The sequence below is a fragment of the Nymphalis io genome, chromosome 1 (genome assembly GCF_905147045.1).
Source record: "Nymphalis io chromosome 1, ilAglIoxx1.1, whole genome shotgun sequence".
Lineage (NCBI taxonomy): Eukaryota > Metazoa > Arthropoda > Insecta > Lepidoptera > Nymphalidae > Nymphalis > Nymphalis io.
In genome coordinates, this window is record NC_065888.1 from 4,967,370 (window position 1) to 4,986,041 (window position 18,672).

General features: G+C 32.1%; 5 non-coding genes across 5 annotated transcripts; 2 read left to right on the forward strand and 3 right to left on the reverse strand.

The window, feature by feature from the left end:
• Positions 1 to 1,348: 1,348 nt before the first annotated feature.
• On the reverse strand, positions 1,349 to 1,420 carry Trnap-ugg (transfer RNA proline (anticodon UGG)). Its single transcript has one exon. It is a non-coding gene; the product is annotated as a tRNA-Pro (tRNA).
• A 2,929-nt stretch (positions 1,421 to 4,349) lies between these two features.
• On the forward strand, positions 4,350 to 4,421 carry Trnap-ugg (transfer RNA proline (anticodon UGG)). Its single transcript has one exon. It is a non-coding gene; the product is annotated as a tRNA-Pro (tRNA).
• Positions 4,422 to 5,846: 1,425 nt separating this feature from the next.
• Trnap-ugg (transfer RNA proline (anticodon UGG)) lies at positions 5,847 to 5,918 on the forward strand. The gene has a single exon. It is a non-coding gene; the product is annotated as a tRNA-Pro (tRNA).
• Positions 5,919 to 6,535: 617 nt separating this feature from the next.
• Positions 6,536 to 6,607, reverse strand: Trnap-ugg (transfer RNA proline (anticodon UGG)). Its single transcript has one exon. It is a non-coding gene; the product is annotated as a tRNA-Pro (tRNA).
• Positions 6,608 to 12,728: 6,121 nt separating this feature from the next.
• Trnap-ugg (transfer RNA proline (anticodon UGG)) lies at positions 12,729 to 12,800 on the reverse strand. Its single transcript has one exon. It is a non-coding gene; the product is annotated as a tRNA-Pro (tRNA).
• Between the last annotated feature and the right edge of the window lie 5,872 nt (positions 12,801 to 18,672).

Genomic DNA, 18,672 nt, shown 5'->3' on the forward strand with positions numbered 1-18,672 from the left:
GCCTCCATATTGAAAATCATTACATCAATAAGGAGGCGAAGAATATATATGCAGATAATTATTATATAAGTTTTTACTTACAAAGTACCTACATTTATATAAAAAAAACAATCACTTTTTTTATTGTAAGGGAGCAAATCAAAGAAAATTTACAAAGATTAAAAAATACGATAATCAAAAAAACACAAACGGTCTTACTTTTTTAACGTTGGTTAGCGGATGATTTGTTTAAAAACGCTGTCTTTTTCTTTCAAATGTAATATCAATAATGATAGAACGAGAGAAATCACTGTTTAACTAAAAATCCGTTAAACAGCGTTTTTAAGTAAGGCTAGAACTTTACAGCTCTATAATATTAATCGTCAGTGATAAATTATTTGTTTTTGTAATTTATAAATTATAAATATTTAAAAAAAAAATAATTATTTGTTTACCGATACTAAAATATAAAATAAAATTACTATTAGGTTCACCAAGTTTAGATTCCACAATTACATAAGAAGTAACATTAAAAAATACAAATTTTTCATAAAATTTAAATATAAAAATTAGACAGTAAAAATGTAACATAAATAATTAAATTTTCTACTATACAGCCCTCATTGAATATTCAATTATATTACAAAAAAAATATATCCTACTTCTCAATAAATAAAACTTAACATAAATTACAAATAACATACTTGAATTATCTCAAACGACGAACATATTCGTCAGAGCGTATATTTCTACACGCGATACGTTTCCTAATACATTTTATTACGCCTCATTCGTTGTATCTCATACGAATTGCGTTTAAACGGGACTTTATTATTTTCAAAAGCGAAGCGGGCGCAGATGTGAACCTCAAATAATTTCCATATACGACGCTATGAACCGATACACTCGCAATAAGAATTTTCTCGTTTAAATCTAAATATGAACATTGATGATGGCCCACTGGTTAGAACACGTGAATATCGACCGAAAATTGCGGATTCATTTCCATGCAAGTATCATTGAACTTTCATGTGCTTGATTTGTGTTGAGAATTCACCTCGCGTTCAGTTAATGATACCATCGTACATGAATGAATTTCTGCGACGTGTGTTAACAAATCCTAGAGCAATATGGTGGAGTAAGGGTCTAAAACTCTAAACCTGCTCACGGAGAGGAGACATTCGCCCAAACTTGGAACATTATCAAACAGTTACGTTACTGCTTTGTATTATGCATATTAAATGCAAAAGTAATTAATATTAAGTTATATTATTATATACTAAGAAATTGAAAAATAAAGGATTGATACGTAATGAACGACTACATAGTAAAATTTAGTGATACAGATCTAGAGAAGATCATAAAAAAGGGGCTCGTCCGGGATTTGAACCCGGGACCTCTCGCACCCAAAGCGAGAATCATACCCCTAGACCAACGAGCCGATTGTTTACTGCACAAAAATTACCTTTAATATTGCTAATAAAAAATATTTTAAAAACTACTTATTTAATTTAAATCTTATCGTCAAAGAATAGGTATTACTTTTTATTATATATAAATATGTACATAAAATAATTCAATAAAATATATTTATTACATACATTAACACGTAATTTTATTAATATTCTTCGTACTTAATCTATATTATCTATACAAATAAAAATTTATGTTTGTATGTTTGTCCTCTATGCTTAGCCATTGATATCTGATCAATGGCTAAGGAAAGTGATGGCTTTGTTGAGTTATTCTGCGTACACCCAAGAAGGTTACTAATTTCAGTTCCTGAGTTCCAAAAAAAAATCAGGTTTTGTATTTCCTTCAATATGAACGTCTTATGCAAACTTTTATTATAGCCGTACGAAAATGGAACAAGCAATGCAATGCAAATGCAAACAGAGCAATATCTGCTTAAGATTAATTTTTAAGATTAATTTACTGGTGGTAGAGCTTTGTGCAAGCTCGTCTGGGTAGGTACCACCTACTCATCAGATACTCTACCGCAAAACAGCAGTACTTGGTATTGTTTTGTTTCGGTTGAAAGGGTGAGTAAGTCAATGTAATTACAGGCACAAAAGACATAACATCTTAGTTCCCAAGGTTGGTGGCACATTGGTGATGTTAGCGATGGTTAACATTTCTTACAATATCAATTTATCAATCAATTTATGGGCGTTGGTGGCCCATATGCTCATCCGCCTTCCGACTCTATAAAAAAATAATTGATAGACTTCGACACTGTTTGAGATGTTGCTATGAAAGTTTCCCTTATGTATTTAAATATTCTGAATTTTCATTTCTCTTACATATAATAATACAACACATATAATAATAATCGAATAATTTTTTTATGCATCCTGTATGAAAACTATTATCAACGAATAACGAAAACGAAACTCCAAGCTCTTTTATCATAGCTATAAAAAAGGTTTATGCTGTAGATATTTTGGAGACCAACAAATTTCTCAAATTATACATTTTATAGTTTTGAAGCGTTCACGTTGTCTGGACTAACGATTTACTCTCCGATTTCGTCAGTATGTTTAAAAATATATGCAACACCTGATGGAAAGTGATGATAGAGTCTAAGATGGAGCGCGCTTGCTTACAAGATGCCTTTTCACTCTAGACTTAAAGGTACTCATATTGTAGCTTGTGGAGAAAACGAGGGTTGGGATCTAGATCTTAGCGGTGCGTTTCAGAAACGAGGAAGCAAAACGTTTCGTACGTGTCATCAACTACGTACGGGTGCAGATCTTTACGATGCCTCGCAGTTCTGTGGTAAAAAGGTGACAGAGGGACCAAATGAAATAGTTCCTGGGCACGCTCTCCGCAATATATTCTGTGGAAAACCGACAGACAGGCAACCTTACAACGGTGTTCCAAGGTCTGGAGTTTTGCAACCAGTATCTGGTCGCCAATGAGCCTTCTAGCACGATGATCCACTGAATTCAAAGCTTCAAGCTGGTACTATAAATAGCTGCAGTACTCCATGGACGATCTAACTTGGGCTTGATATAAGGTCAGAAGCTGTTCCGGTGTGAAGTACTGTGTAACCTTATTGAGGATAACAAGTTTTTTGCCAGCAGTTTTAGCTTTGAATTCAATGCATTGCCCAAAGTTGAGTTTGGATGTTAAAGTAACTCCTAGAACCTCAATACTGTCGGTGATGGGTACATATCAATTTGATAAATATTTTATGCGCAAATCGGAAAAGAAAAAGAAACAAAACTTACCTTTTATATTATTAGTATGTTTACTTGAATAACAGAAGCAAGATAGAATTCTTATTTTACCCGTGCGAAGACAATTAACTGATCTATTTAATATTCTACAGGATAATATGCCTTATATAATTAAAACTTAGGGTTTAAATTTGTTTAGTGTTATTAATAAAAACAGTAAAAAATCTAAAACACAAGAAAATATAGCATTATATGATCTGCACAAAAAGTAAAGATAGACTCGAAGCAAAAAGCTTCCGACTCCGCAAACTGCAAAGTCAATACATCTCTCCGCGTTCGCTCGTTCACGCAGATACTTTTACATTAATTGGCATTAATAATTTGAAAATTAATGTTAAAATAATTTTAACATGAATTAATATTAATAAATAAAATATTTAATAAGTACACTCTTATTACTTACTTACTTTTTCTTTATTGTAGGACTTTGTGCAAGCACGTCTGGTAGGTCCACTCATCATAACTTCTACATCCAAAAAACAATATTAGTATATATGTATATAACAGAGCCAATGTACATTGGCCGATCTACGTACGATGGATGTACAATGGCCCATATGTCAGTCATAAATTTAAAAAAATGGTTTTGTAAATATTTAAATAATAGTAATTTTATCGGTTTGTTTTCGATGATATTTTATTTTTCATATTTTTAGTCGTGAGTATATATATATACACCATTCATAATGCAACTTTAACACATAAATACTTAAACACAAGAGGATCGGAATTGCGATTCAAAGGGGAAATGCTGCTAGCATTCTAACCACCATTCCACGAGGCCATGTTTTGTACAGAAGTTATTTCAATTTTTATTTATATATTTAAAATAAAAACTATTATGTCAAAAATAACGGGATAAAAATAATAAAAATCATTACAATTTCAGCGACAAAATAAACTGCTGACGCTGGCTAATCATTTAATTCAGCAACTGACATTGTCATTTATCAAAACACACGTACATTATAAAACAACTGTTCAAACAGCCACTAATAATTAATTAATAATTTACGCGAAATTAGTTCGTATCTTTTTACAATACAAGCCAGATTTCATTATTTTAAATCTTAACTTATATTAACTTGACTAATAACTGCTTAGCTACTTTATCATAATCAGTCAGCCGGCTCGTTGGTCTAGGGGTATGATTCTCGCTTTGGGTGCGAGAGGTCCCGGGTTCAAATCCCGGACGAGCCCGACTTTTTATTCAGTAAACACTGATAATATAGTATTACAAAACAGTTTTTATACAATATATTTGTCGTCATTTTGATTACAAAAGTCGCATTATCAGGAATGATTTTAATTTTACGACGTTTCCATTTTATTACACATCGGTATACATATATAAATAATCATACATAATAAAAAGTTACGATCGAAAATGGTAGCCATATTAATTACAACATATTATACTAAAGTCTAAGATCTCATACAATTACATATATACAAACGTAGTGTAAATCATTTTTCCCGTCTGTACTGGCCGTCGTCGCGTTTGGACTCTACTGCCACTTACCATAAGGTGGAATGGAGTCATTTGCCTTCCCGGCAAATATACAAAAAAAACTGATTTTATAATAATGTCGAACAACGGGAACTCCTTTTTTTAACGCTCGAAAAACGCGTTACGCGTTTCCCCCACGGGAACAGTGGGCGCCCCAGACATTGGAATACCCACTGAAAACCAGCGGTACCTTTTCCGTCTTAACGAGGAGCGCCACGGGATCGCTTTCGCAAGCTACCGTGAAACAACTAGAACTCCTGGCGCAGGTCAAAACGCTCTCCAGTTGAATATATTGCCTTGGCATGAATAAAAAATAATAATTAAATTTTGTGATGTAACTATTCCGTTATGGATCAGTGGGCAGAACACGTGGAACGTAACTGAAGATCGCGGGTACAAGTTCAGGTAAGCAACAATGAATTCGCTTGAAAATTTGCTTTTATTGTTTATATCGTAATCGGCGAAAAGAAAACATTATGAGCTAACATGCATATGTATGACAAAATTTTTATATATTTGTGTACGCATCGGGTTGGTAGCCATTAGACTAGTTTGATAGAATAAGTTGCCAACCTTCTCGATAGTAATCGGTCGGTCAGTAAAAAGCTATTGAGTTTTTCTGTCCAAAATTCTCAGTAGCAGCCCGGAGTCTGGAAATTATAAGTGTGTACACTCCCGTGCCTCGGAAAGCATGTAAAGCCGTTGGTCCAGCGCCTGAACTCTTTCTGGTCGTGTCGGATTGCCGTCTCATCGGGTTATGAGAGTTAGGTACATATTATAGTGCATAAATGTGTTTGCGCACACAGTCCAGCGCAGTTGTATAGTCTCTCTTGAGATTGGCCACCGTAGACAAAATCGATCCGGAGGATCTTATTATTTCTACTTTATTGTTTTTAATCTTGAACTGATTTATACCTAATATTAGAATATAAAATACAGTTCACAAGTAATTAAGCAGATGTCTAAACAGACGTTAATAAAATTACAAATCAGATATGTTGAAGCTAATTTGAACCTTATGTATAAGAAACATACATGTCAAATTTTTATACATATATGAGAATGTATACTTTAGGAAACCGTTATAAAGCCTTATTTCTTGAAGATTGTCAAGCGGCTCGTTGGTCTAGGGGTATGATTCTCGCTTTGGGTGCGAGAGGTCCCGGGTTCAAATCCCGGACGAGCCCTCTTTTGTAAGTTATACAGATGGAGAAGAACTTCGTTAATTTCTAAAGCCTCAACTTATATACATATAAGAGTACATAAGAGCTCTAAAAACGGTGGACAAATCACCTAAACCCGTATTCGTTCGCGTTGAATGACTACTTATTTAAACACCAATCTCAAAGCAGTTGTTTATTTTGAAAGAAACTATATATAATATAAAATAGCACCTTCAAAGGGCTGCTTGCAAATTTTCAGTATTTTAGTTTTAAAAACTTAACAGACAGATAAACAGATGCAGTTACTTTTTATATAAAAATCATTAAAATAGATAAATTTTTATTCCCGTCATGTTTTACGCTTGGAGGTTTAGATGTGGAATTAATTTTCATTAATTTGCTGTTATATAAACGTGCTAAATAATAAATCATACTAAGCTAAGCTCTTACAATAGCAAGTTTACGCTTTAGCCACGCACAGAAAAATTGACTGACGTATTGACAATACATAGACGGATAAAAAAACTTTTTCTTAAAATAAAATTGTATAAACGTATTCTTTATTACATTATATATATATCTTCATATAACGCGAGACTAGAGTGACAAAGTTATTCCTAGCCTGTATAACTTTCAAAAGAGGGCTCGTCCGGGATTTGAACCCGGGACCTCTCGCACCCAAAGCGAGAATCATACCCCTAGACCAACGAGCCGCCTGTCTATATACTAGAAATAAGGCTTAATAATGTCATTTATCAACATTGTCATATTAAATTAATTTGATATGTAAGTAACATATTAATAAAAGTTAAATTATCTTTAACATTTCTGATTTATAATTCATTAACAAGTGTTTAGATAGGTGCTTAATTTATTTCCCTGCAGCAAAATATAAAACAAAGTACCCCCACAGCTTCAATCTGTATGTTTGTCTGATCGCGATAAACTCAAAAACTATCGAACGGACTCTCATATGGTTTCACCAATAGACAAAGTGAATCATTAAGAAGGCTTAGGTGTATTATTGATTGTTAAAGATGTCGGAATAAATCATGAAGACTGGGAGCTTTACTAGCGTGAGCCAAACCAATAGAATCATATTTATAATATTAACATATAAATTTCATGTAAACCATTGTTCACCACGTGCGAAGCCGGGAAGCTAGTAAAACTGACTTAAAGTTTGGTTCAGAACAGTTTGGGATTAAGAAATAGGGAAGATTATGTAATCTCAATCTAGCTAGAATTAACAGTGACAACCCGTAAATTGCGCACTGTTGGACAAGAGCCTCCTCTTCTGTTATAAAGAAGGACTATAGCTTATTCGACCACGCTGCTCTAATAAGTTATGTAATTAGCTTAAAATAACATTGCAATTTCTGAAATCAGTATTTTTTTTTTCATCAAAAATGTTATTAAATATAATTATAATTACTTTAGAGCTCAATTGTTACAAAACGACAAAATACATTTAATTCATTTACAATTTTCAAGACATTGCATAGTACACAGCGAATCATAATACATAGCGATATAACTTTAAAACACAAAAAAATACATATAAAGTTATACACAAGTATTTTTTTTTTTCAATAACAACAAGTACTTAAAATATTTTAGGTCCTTAAAATGTATTTAAAAAAACGTCTGTATTTTATAAATGGAACGCGACGACCCGAACGAATCCTGTAACATCTCGATGAAAACCCTCAAAGGAAATAATCTGTGCCCTCGATGCATTAAAATACGAGTATAACCATCGTCGTTAGCAAATCATTAGCCAGTACATTTTTTCCTCTGAAGGATCGCTTCACTTCCTATCAATCGTAAACAATTTCGTTCAACTAATGTCGGTAACTTGGAGAAGGTCTTAAATATAATGATTTGGTTGGAATTAATTTGAAACTTAGCTCGATTTTTTTTTTTTGAATTAACAAATATGTATTTATGGCTATAATTTACGATAAAACTGTAATGCTATTCGCTTATTAGGTCGAGAGTATTCATTTTTATTGTCAGAAATTTTTATAAACGTTTAGAGTTCAAATTACAATTAGATACGTTTGCATAGAATTTACTAAAAGCAGCAGCTTAACAATTTCCCACTATTGACACAAAGAGCCTTCGAGTTATAGTTGATTTGGCGCTTAATCGAATCGACTACGCTCAATTAAGAGAATGTATTCTCGTGAAATTAATGATGAAAAATAATAATTTAATTCGAAAAACGAACTTCTAGAATTATGATATGTTATATTGTTCATAGGTTACGATGCTCGAAGGATTGATAACCGAATGGAAAAAAAAATCCTCGGAAAAAGAGAACTAGGCGCCACCGGACTAGGTGGACTGCCAGCTTAAAGAAAGCGAGAAACTGCTGGATTATAAATAAAAATTAAGAACATGAAAATTCAGTGTTGATTTTTAGGTTTGAACCCGCGATTATCACGTTCTAACCCAGTGATTATGTTTACATTTACCTTAATGTAAGCTTGGATAGAATTTGTTCATAGGTTTAAATAGATGTTTAGCGGAAGAATAACTGATGATTAGATTAGCAGAGTACTTTGGCACTACCATTGATATACTATGCTATTCCTAACATATTTCGTTCGCATAAAAACACATTACAATATACCATAAACAAAATTAAATTATTCGCAAAGTTGTGTATAAAATATAGACCAGAGTTCTCTTAAAATTTCGAAAGGAACCTCTTAATGACAGACCTAAACACAATTTACAGCCACTTTCAAACTCGACTTTACATTCGGACATTTGAATGTTTTAACATTACCTACTTAAAATACCTAAGTTGGCATGCCTTTTGTTCGGGGGAACAGAATCATCTTAATGCCAGTAATTATACGGATTCAACGAATTACTCGGCCATAAGTAAACAAATGAAATGCCCTATTTACAATCGTAAATTTCGCGGGCGTATCTCCGAGAAACTCGGCGTAGCTCTTGGCTTTCTATTCCCCCTCTTTATTTCGAAACTGAAAATACAATTACTATAATATTGTAATTATTATTAAGATTAAATATTTATACTAACTTGATGATCTGTCTTTATTTCATCAACTTCAGTCATACCAAGAATACTTTTAAATCTTACGGCCTTACGATGCTTAGCTGCTGATTAATTTAAGAATGATTTCTCCCTTTCTGTCATTATTGATTTGACATTCGAAAGAAGAAGACACGCAGTTGTTTAATTAATTACCCGCTAAACAACGTGTCATATACAAAGCCGTTAATGCTCTAACTTTTAACACTTCTGAATCCGTTTTAGGAAGATGTTTGTCTTGGAATTAAAATAAGTTATCTTTATAGAAGAAAAATAAAATTAAAACAGTGTTGAAATATTTACAATATATTTTCTCATCTCAGTATGAATATAGCCCTTAAAATACCTATAAATCACGAAAATAGACCAAACTTTGATTAATTAATTAATTTTACATATTCTTATGCGTACCTATACATGCGACCTCGAAACAAGCGAAACGATGTTTTAAGAGCACTTTTCTATTACGCCTCGTAATAATAAGATAATTCTTCCATCCGTAAGCAAATTCAATCGCTTCTTGAATCTTGAAACCGGATATAAATAAACAATTGAATATTCGCAAGACATATTCGTAAATATTTTGATTTTTTATTAGTTATATTATGAAATCAAAGTCTATCGAATAAGGGTAAAGGAACTTAGGAATTTTATTTCGCAGAACAAAAAAATAGTTTTGGCGGTTAGAATTTACATTTATGTATAGTTAGTATTACTATGTGCGTGGGTAATTTATTATATAAATTATTTTTAGTTGCACTGTCGTTTGTAGGCGCCAGTTGTTGCAAGACACTAATCTATCCTCTATGTGACGTCACATTTCTTTGCCAGTTACAGTTGTCTTTGATTATTACTAATTGTTTTTTAATTGATGCAAAGTAATAATTGATGCCCAGTAATGTTTATATTGTGGTTTCCTTCCGTCATATTAGCGCTAACGCCGTTTAATGAGTGATCATTAAGTATATGTTGTAACACGAATATAAATAACATTCACAAATTGATGCATTAATTCCTTATTTCGTAACTTTGCAATTAATCATAAAAAATAGATGAGATATCGGGTATCAAAGCTTCAAATCCAAGCGAGTACCGCCGACTTTAAATCGTATTGATTAATCGTGCCGTGCTTAGTGGTAAGGTAGCAAGGTAGACGAGCAAATGACCCACCTGAAGGTATGTGATCACCGCCGCCCATGCATATAAATATTAAACATTAATTGCATCGGCAATTCGCCAACTTAGAGAACTACGATGCTATGTCATTGGAGCCAATGTGGCTCACTCACTTTTTAAATCGGAACACAACAATACTAATCATTGCTTTCTGACCATAGAATATGTGATCAATAATTGTATCTTCTCAGAAAGGCTTTTTTTTTATAAAATAGGAAGACGGACGAGCATATGGGCCATCTGATGGTAAGTGGTCACCAAACGCCCTTAGACATTGGCATTGTAAGAAATGTCAACCATCGCTTACATAGCCAATGCGCCACCAACCTTGGGAACTAAGATTTTATGTCCCTTGTGCCTGTAATTACACTGGCTCACTCACCCTTCAAACCGGAACACAACAATAATAAGTACTGCTGTTTTGCGGTAGAATATCTGATGAGTGGGTGGTACCTACCCAGACGAGCTTGCACAAAGCCCTACCACAAAGCAATTGTATTTAAAAACTGAAAGAAAATCGGGACCATTTTTGACCGTCGATATTCGATTCGCGAATATTAATTGGAACACCGGCGTCTTTTATTGAAATCGAAGCAAGTTAGCTAAAGTTTCTATGACCTTAAATGATTGGTTTACAAATTATCACGTACTCTGCGGTGAATGGCAACGTGAGGAAACCTGCATGCCTTTGAAGAAATCTAATTGGATATATTGCAATCGTTTTTTTTAAACCATTGGTTTTATATAAATATATAATTGTATGAGGATCAGGTTTTTACATGAAATATTTAAAGATAAAGACACCATTAGCTTAGTGGCTAAGTTATACAGTTGAGATCAAGGGTTCAAATCTATAAAAGGCTTTTTTTCGTCAAGAAGTACTCGGTGGCACGAAGTTCAAATTCATAGATGTGTTGTGTATGTGTGTACAATTTTGTTTTACATTTGTCTCATATTGAGTTTTCTATATTAGAGCCGCATAATCGATCTTGTCAAGTTTGTAAATATAATTTAAAAAAAAATGATTTGAAATAATTTCAACAAAAAATATTCTAAGCGACCAGATGGTCGCTTTATATAAATACACAAAGACAAAACAGTTCAGTACCATTTTTTCCTATGTTTGTCAAACGGGTTTCTTTTTTTTTTTAGTTTGGTAGCTAGAGAAGAGCATTAATGATATCAATAAAAAATATATTTGAAAATAAGTGCAGTTACGAAATATATACAAATTCAAATATGCTTTCTCCAAGCTTTCAATAATGATTAGGTACAGTTGAATTTCGAACACTAGATGACATCTAGTTAAATAAAATAAGTATAGTATAATTACTGATACAACATTAAATTTTGTCTAATATACTGGCGTCATTATTATTAGAAATATGATTAAAAAACTTTACGCCTCCTTTGAACATTATAGTTATAAAGTTTTTGTTTTAACCTTTTTGTTGACAAAGCTTACAGCGCTCCGTCGAATTCTGTAGTAAATGTTTTTTACCTTTTAAATTAAATATAAAAATTGTATACCTCACTAATAGGCTGAATGCATAGAAAAAAAAATAGGATATTCTTTGTAAGTAACCGTTTAAAAAAAACAAAAATACGTAAACAAAAAAGAGTAGCTATTTATAAATGTTTGGAACAATAAAATGTTATTGGGTGTTTCTCTTTTTGACTCTTTCCGGACGTTTCGTTTTTGCCGCCGGATTACGAGAATGATCTCTCACTTATCATAATAATATCTCCAATTTACATTGGACATCATATTCTATCATCTAATATAATTTGTAGATTGTATTTAATACTATTTACAACTCAATACGGGTCATGCTTAGAAATAAACAAACAGCTTAGACTTGTGTCAAGACTTAATTGAGCACGTGTATACGTGTATATAGATAACAATACAACATTAATATCATTTTAAAATTAAGAATTATTATGATATTAAAATAAAACATCATAGCAACAATAATTTAAAAAAAAACTTTTGGAGAACGACTTGAGCGGAAGAGACACCCGTCGTACAACGTCATCGTATTTTTAGTTACAGTAATATAAGGGTATTGTCTTAGTAAGTAATCTTTAAAAGTTAAAGGTTCGGTTTTTAGTATAAAAAATGTATTTTTGTAACAAGTCATAAAATTTCTACCGCTAAACAATAATACTTATCGCTAGTATTATTGTGTACCGTCCGCTTAAACATTTTATTAAAAAAATATCATACATAAATACAATTTTCAAGTTAAAGTTGCGATTTATAAGTTAAACTCTCCTAATAAAATTAATGTAGTTTTTAATTATAAATAATAATAAGGTTTCTGATCGTGAAATTAATTTTATTTAATTATTTGCTTACACGCTATGCGAGTAAACATTCATAGACACACGTACAGTGAAACGTATCAATACACAGGTTGCACGAACACATTCTCATATTTTTCTAACTCACGCGCTCGATGCAAAACGTGTTGCGCGCAGTAGTTACAGAATTACTTGCAATGTAAATGTTCAGAATAATAATAATTAATTTTAAAGTTGGCGTTGTGAACTAAATATTAATATAATTTAAAAATAAAAAAGTCGGGCTCGTCCGGGATTTGAACCCGGGACCTCTCGCACCCAAAGCGAGAATCATACCCCTAGACCAACGAGCCGGCTGACGTAAATAGAGAAAATATAATTTACATACATATCAAGTTTATTTCGATCACCTTAAATTATTGACGTAATAAAATTTTATTTATGTTTACTTTGTAAATATTTTATTAACAAGATTCATTTTAATTCAAAATAAAAAACAGTATTGTTTTAAGATCCGGTATAGACTATAACATTAATAATTTTATAGCTAGTATTTAAAATAAAATCTATATTATTGCCTTGTCAAACTGAGAACATCACATTAATTTTCATATAAAAATTTAAATTTATACTGATTAAACCAATATCGTAAAAAAGCCTTGGTATTTAAATACACGAAGCACAGACCTATTAAATCCAGTCGCATAATTTTAATTTCTTTAATAATCGGATTTACGCAGATGTATTGTTTGTTTTTTATTTACTATTCATATCCGTGTATTACACCATATTAACTAAATAAATAGTTAGTTATTCTTATTCAAAAAGCACGTATATTCTTACCACTAAATAGAACCAAAATCACAAATTATTGGGTATTTTTTGCATCGGCATTTGTTCATCAGCATGACGAAATCATTTATTTATTCATTACAATATATTTGTAAAAGATACAAATCTAAGTATAGTTCCTGTCGCGTTTTTAACCAATGAGGTTACATCCTTACTGTTAGCTTTCTAGCTAAATGACTAGCACAGTCGCGGCCAGCTAATGAAATAAGATCCCAGCTCGCTAAGGAATGGTGGAATTAAAACTACATAAATGAACCCGCGCCAAACGGAAAACTCCGAAGCTTAAATGATACTTCGGTCTCTTCGTCTTTGTGGCGTTCATAATTTTGCAACATTTCTGAACTGATATTTGGAATTGTCTTAGTACTTTGTGATATCAAAGCCTCAGTTTTATAAAGACTTTTTAATATATTACTAATTAATACTTTTGATATATATAATGGCACTCTTAGATACAGTCTGCTTGTATTATTATATAAGAATTTTGCATTATTATAAAAAAAATTGGCATTTATATACTCAAATATCCATATCAAAGTAACTGTAAGTAATTTCACAGAAAATATTGACGTAACAGAAATTGATAATCTGTTTTATCAGGCGTTTTATTATAAAACTATAGTATTATTATTTTATGAGTATTCCATTATATATGCATATTTATATACCATTTATGTGTGTATTTTACCTAAGTTTTATTTTATTAGTTGTAGTACTGCTTTCATGTATTTTTGATTACCCTAACAGTTGACTATCAAAGAATGGTTTCAGGTATCACTTCCGCCGTTTATACCAATAACAATAAGGTCAATAAAAAAAAACGATGTAATTATTTTTGGTATAGCAACGCCAAATAAAATTAATTATCTGTTATTCAAAATTTGATTAAATAATTTTAGTTTTTTAAAAATTCTGCTGCCGTAGTTTCGTGATATATTTGGTCTTTGATAATTTAAGATCATATATCTTGACATACCGTGTGAATATTTTTGTTTACAGAAGAATCAGTATCATTATCAAACAATAATAACAACAATTCTTTTTTCAAAACAATAATACCATTATCTGTGTTCTTTTAGGGTATTCCTTAATATAATAATAATAATGTCCTCCAGACCGATTTCGGCCACGGCAGCTAATCTCAAGAGAGATTAGGCAACTGCGCAGGAGATATTATAGTGCACAAGTGTGTATATAACAACAGGTGCATTCTGTTTTCCCTAGCCCACATAATGTCCGATAGGACGGCAATCCGTCACGACTGGAAAGAGTTCAGGCCAACAGCTTTACGTGCTTTCCGAAGCACGGGAGTGTATACACTTCCAACTTTCAGACTCCAGGCTGCTACTGAAAATTTTCTGACAGAAAAACCCAATAACTTTTTACTGGCCCGACGTGGGAATTAAAGTCTGGACCTCAGGGTCTGCGGCCTTACATCTAGCCACTAGACCTATGAACCAGTGAATTATATAATATACCGTTATTGTGTGAGCGTACACTGTTGTCCTCCGACATAGTCCACATAGTATCATGTTTTAATTTTAGGGTAACGATATAGATATTAAAATTGTTTATATTACACAAAAAAGAGCTATACGATCTCTTTTTAATCTTGGCATAAGACTTCCTTCGTTATTATTAACAAAATAAGTAAACTTACGGTTATAAAATATTTACAACAACATTATGTTAATACCCTATATAGGCCTTTTTGAAAGAAGAAGCGACAATCACAGTATAAAGATGAGAAGCAAAGGTTAAGTAATAACAAATGGTTCTTATTTTAAAAGTATTTAGTTCGCAGAACACACTTTTTAACACGACGATCAAAAGGTAATTATACCTTATATTTTGAGAACTGGTATCAACATATCCTTCGACCATAGTTTTCCATCAAAGCATCTATCAGTCTATCATGAGTTATATGTCATCCATCGACCACTCCAAAAATCAATCATATTACGATAATTTCGATAAACTTAAGAACACATCGCTATTTTAACAAGAAAAGAAAGCACAATAATAAAACAAACATTCTCAAATGAAGAAGAAAATGTCTACACGGAGATTGTTATGTACGGTGCAGCGTGAAAAAGTCTTCCAACATTGTACTTAAGTGACTTTTTAGTGATCGCTTTTCTTGCATTAATGCTAAGTTCCAAGCCTTACAAACCTAGCGTTGAAGAGCTTAAAAATAAAATCACTGCGTCGGAGACGAACAGGTTATCAGCAGAACCAGGTTAATAATAACAGTAATGTCCTCTGGACCGATTTCGGCCACGGCAACCAATCTTAAGAGTTTAGGCAATCTAAGAGTTCAGGCGTTCAGATGTTTCCGTCACAAAATACGAAAATTCTTTGGTCATACTGCTGATCTCTATCCATCGTATCGGATTGCCGTCCCATCGGATTATGAGAGTAAGGTTCTATGTCCCTTTTGCCTATAATTACACTGGCTCACTCTCCCTTTGAACTGGAACACAAAAATACTAAGCATTGCTAGCAGTGAAATATGTGTTGTGGTTAGGTCCTTCCATAAAGCATGAAATTCCCAATATTCGCTGATTTTCGTACATATTTATTAAATGTTGATGAAAAATAATAACTATGGAAATTCTTGCCAGTCCCGCGCGGTAGAATCTCATTCGGAACCGTTGGTGACTTTAAATTGTATGTAAAATGTTATGTTTCTATGTTTTATAATGGCTATTCAAAAGTGCTTGTAAGAAAGCTGTCCTATTTTGCCAAAGCACGTCTGTTTAGTTATGAACACTAACTCGAAAAGATAATGAAAAGATATGATTATTTATGCATATGCAGGCAAATTTGAAATCGATTTTTTTATTATATTTATGTTCTTTTTTTAAATGTCAAGCAAACAATATACCTTCGTCTAACCAAAGCAAACCTGAAGTATATCATTAGTTAATCTTACCTAACTCATATCGAGGACAATGTAATAATTGCGTCTTTCGAAAAGTACAGATGAAAGTGAGGGCTTATGAAGCCCTTTAAAAGAAGTCATCTGACCCGCTTGATTGATGGGACCGCAGATTTATTATGTTAATTCTTTGACGTCTGCTAAGTATACTTTTAATGAATTTTGCATTATATTTAACGAATAAAAGAAATCATTGTTGTGCAAACAATAGTGAATTTTCATTCCGTTTCTGAACGTCTTTTTTAAGTTTTAATAATACTTATTAATGATTATGAAATTCCTTTTTTATATGAAAATGTGTAATATAATCAATTTTAACTATTTAAAATGTAAAGTACATTTTAAATAGTTAAATTATGATATATGTTTTATTTCGACCAATAATTTAAAACAAGAACAAAAATAAATCAATAAATGTATACATATAATAAATAATGTATCAATTATACGATATTTTAATCACGTAAGCTCTTACAAATACTGTTTAATCGTCATTTTATAAGATTTAATCTAAAGTAATGTTACCAGGGGCTTTGGAATGTGGTTCTTAACATCAAGAAATTCAGCAGGTACTCTTTTTTATCATATGTACATGTAATAATCATAAACAGTCCAAATTATTTACCCTATGTGAATATCAATGCATACTAACTACTAGCTCTTTTATTATGTACGTAGTCTTGTATGGTATAATTATGCCTTATTTATTAATGACATGATCTTAAAATTAATCTATTAGTAAATATGGCGTGAAGGATTTTATTATTATACATAAATAAATAAACATTAATGTTATTATTACCAGTCCAAGTCGCGTTCCTTCACGTCAGCGTCTCGCGAAACGCCAGCATCCTGCATTCAAAAATTCATTATGTAACATTATTATCGGAACAGTAGCGCCTGATTGAATCATCTATCAACCCTCATGGCGCCCACCTGATTTACCGAACGTTCCTTTCATATAATTTTAACCCTTGCCCGTCGTAGATAAGTTTATTTTGAGCCAGTCGAGTGCCGTTGTTCGTTTTAAGTGCTTCTTTTATAACGACATTCCGCTATCCCAATTAACCCTGGCTGGAAGCTCAAAAATTAAGTTAAATACTCCGACTTTGCCAGTGTTTACTTATTGGCAATTGACGATCATAACTTCGTAAATTAAAACTCCCCTGGGACTGATACAGGGTAAGTTTTATGCGAGAGGAGTTCGTTTTTTTTTTGTCTTCGTGTCGACCGTGTAAATCAATACGGTTCGTGTTGCTCAACGAATGTATTGAGAACGATCGTTTTCCTAGAAGTTGTTCCGTTCTCTTGCTTGAAGAACATTTATTTTTATTAAATTGTACTGCAATCAATGAAAATATAATAAAATAGCTACTTTCTTAAGTATGATAACGTATCTTTTAAGTTAATGCTAGACAAAGAATGACTGAAGTGAGATTAATTAAAAAAATATTGTAATGATATTATTCATAAATCAATTGTTCTTTATTAATATCGAAAAAAATAATTTTTAAAACAAGCCAGAGATCCATGGTAGTTGCAAATATCAAAATTGAAAGAAAACATTTTTTAATATGTTATTTATTTTTTACATAAATCATACATTACACAGTCGAGTAATAATAAACCAATTACTACCGAAACCGTACGTACTAAAAATTACTATAAAATTTAAAAATGATAACAACAAGTACTACTTAAATCGTCATTTTACGCAAACAACAAACTCACTTTTGCATTAATAAGGGCATAAAGCTATCACCGGTTCGGAATGTAGATTCTAATAAGAAGAATCGGCAAGATACTCAGTGGTTACCATTTTCCAACATACACAAACATAAACAGTAACAGCCTGTTAATGTCCCACTGCTGGGCTAAGGCCTCCTCTCCCTTTTGAGGAGAAGGTTTGGAGCTTATTCCACCACGCTGCTCCAATGCGTGTTGGTAGAATACACATGTGGCAGAATTTCAATGAAATTAGACACATGCAGGTTTCCTCACGATGTTTTCTTTCACCGTTAAGTACGAGATGAATTATAAACACAAATTAAGCACATGAAAATTCAGTGGTGCTTGCCCGGGTTTGAACCCACGATCATCGGTTAAGATTCACGCGTTCTTACCACTAGGCCATCTCGGCTTCACATGCAATATCGTTGATATAAAATTCGTTTTACATCATATAATTTGATTTTAAACGACATAAAAACTAAGTGTGTGTTTACCCAATGGTCTTACATTTTACGTTTTGAGATTATTTTAGATAAAGAAAAATTAAATACTAATAGTTAATACTATTGGGAATTATTTTAGAATATTTATATATATATATATATATATATATATATATATATATATATATATATATATATAAAATTGGTAGGCAGACGAAGAATTAGGCCACCTGGTGTTAAGTGGTCACCGTCGCCAAA